Source organism: Rhipicephalus microplus, unplaced genomic scaffold, assembly GCF_043290135.1.
Source record: "Rhipicephalus microplus isolate Deutch F79 unplaced genomic scaffold, USDA_Rmic scaffold_224, whole genome shotgun sequence".
Taxonomy (NCBI): Eukaryota; Metazoa; Arthropoda; class Arachnida; order Ixodida; family Ixodidae; genus Rhipicephalus; species Rhipicephalus microplus.
Genome location: NW_027464795.1, coordinates 272,501 through 274,751, shown reverse-complemented (window position 1 = coordinate 274,751; position 2,251 = coordinate 272,501).

The following is a 2,251-nucleotide window of genomic DNA, read 5'->3' as shown; positions in this document are numbered from 1 at the left end:
AAAACGCGTCTGCCGGGGCGAGCCCGGGTGCGGCACCACCGGGAAAACTGTGGCAAACAGACATGGCGATCGAGTGAGTGGGCCGCCAGCCAGGCACAGCCGAAAAGTGCTAAGTCCGAACTGCGTCTGCCGGGGGCGGCACGAAACCGCGTCAGCCGGGGCGGCGCGAAAACCGCGTCTGCCGGGGCGGCACGAAACCGCGTCAGCCGGGGCGGCGCGAAAACTGCGTCAGCCGGGGCGAGCCCGGGTGCGGCACCACCGGGAAAACTGTGGCAAACAGACATGGCGATCGAGTGAGTGGGCCGCCAGCCAGGCACAGCCGAAAAGTGCTAAGTCCGAACTGCGTCTGCCGGGGCGGCACGAAACCGCGTCAGCCGGGGCGGCGCGAAAACCGCGTCTGCCGGGGCGGCACGAAACCGCGTCAGCCGGGGCGGCGCGAAAACTGCGTCAGCGGGGCGAGCCCGGGTGCGGCACCACCGGGAAAACTGTGGCAAACAGACATGGCGATCGAGTGAGTGGGCCGCCAGCCAGGCACAGCCGAAAAGTGCAAAGTCCGAACCGTGTCAGCCGGGGCGACGCAAAAACCGCGTCAGCCGGGGCGGCGCGAAAACCGCGTCAGCCGGGGCGGCACGAAACCGCGTCAGCCGGGGCGGCGCGAAAACTGCGTCAGCCGGGGCGGCGCGAAAACCTCGTCAGCCGGGGCGAGCGAAAAGGGGGGGGGGGAACCACGTCTGCCGGGGCGAAAGAAAAAAAAAACGCGTCTGCCGGGGCGAGCCCGGGTGCGGCACCACCGGGAAGACTGTGGCAAACAGACATGGCGATCGAGTGAGTGGGCCGCCAGCCAGGCTCAGCCCAAAAAGTGCCAAGTCCGAACTGCGTCAGCCGGGGCGGCAAAAACCGCGTCAGCCGGGGCGGCGCGAAAACCGCGTCTGCCGGGGCGGCGCGAAAACTGCGTCAGCCGGGGCGAGCCCGGGTGCGGCACCACCGGAAAACTGTGGCTAACAGACATGGCGATCGAGTGAGTGGGCCACCAGCCAGGCTCAGCCAAAAAGTGCCAAGTCCGAACTGCGTCAGCCGGGGCGGCAAAAACCGCGTCAGCCGGGGCGGTGCAAAAAAACCGCGTCTGCCGGGGCGGCACGAAACCGCGTCAGCCGGGGCGGCGCGAAAACTGCGTCAGCCGGGGCGAAAGAAAAAAAAAAACGCGTCTGCCGGGGCGAGCCCGGGTGCGGCACCACCGGGAAAACTGTGGCAAACAGACATGGCGATCGAGTGAGTGGGCCGCCAGCCAGGCACAGCCGAAAAGTGCTAAGTCCGAACTGCGTCTGCCGGGGCGGCACGAAACCGCGTCAGCCGGGGCGGCGCGAAAACCGCGTCTGCCGGGGCGGCACGAAACCGCGTCAGCCGGGGCGGCGCGAAAACTGCGTCAGCCGGGGCGAGCCCGGGTGCGGCACCACCGGAAAACTGTGGCAAACAGACATGGCGATCGAGTGAGTGGGCCGCCAGCCAGGCACAGCCGAAAAGTGCTAAGTCCGAACTGCGTCTGCCGGGGCGGCACGAAACCGCGTCAGCCGGGGCGGCGCGAAAACCGCGTCTGCGGGGCGGCACGAAACCGCGTCAGCCGGGGCGGCGCGAAAACTGCGTCAGCCGGGGCGAGCCCGGGTGCGGCACCACCGGGAAAACTGTGGCAAACAGACATGGCGATCGAGTGAGTGGGCCGCCAGCCAGGCACAGCCGAAAAGTGCTAAGTCCGAACTGCGTCAGCCGGGGCGGCAAAAACCGCGTCAGCCGGGGCGGCGCAAAAAACCGCGTCTGCCGGGGCGGCACGAAACCGCGTCAGCGGGGCGGCGCGAAAACTGCGTCAGCCGGGGCGAAAGAAAAAAAAAAACGCGTCTGCCGGGGCGAGCCCGGGTGCGGCACCACCGGGAAAACTGTGGCAAACAGACATGGCGATCGAGTGAGTGGGCCGCCAGCCAGGCACAGCCGAAAAGTGCTAAGTCCGAACTGCGTCTGCCGGGGCGGCACGAAACCGCGTCAGCCGGGGCGGCGCGAAAACCGCGTCTGCCGGGGCGGCACGAAACCGCGTCAGCCGGGGCGGCGCGAAAACTGCGTCAGCCGGGGCGAGCCCGGGTGCGGCACCACGGGAAAACTGTGGCAAACAGACAATGGCGATTGAGTGAGTGGGCGCCAGCCAGGCACAGCCGAAAAGTGCTAAGTCCGAACTGCGTCTGCCGGGGCGGCACGAAACCGCGTC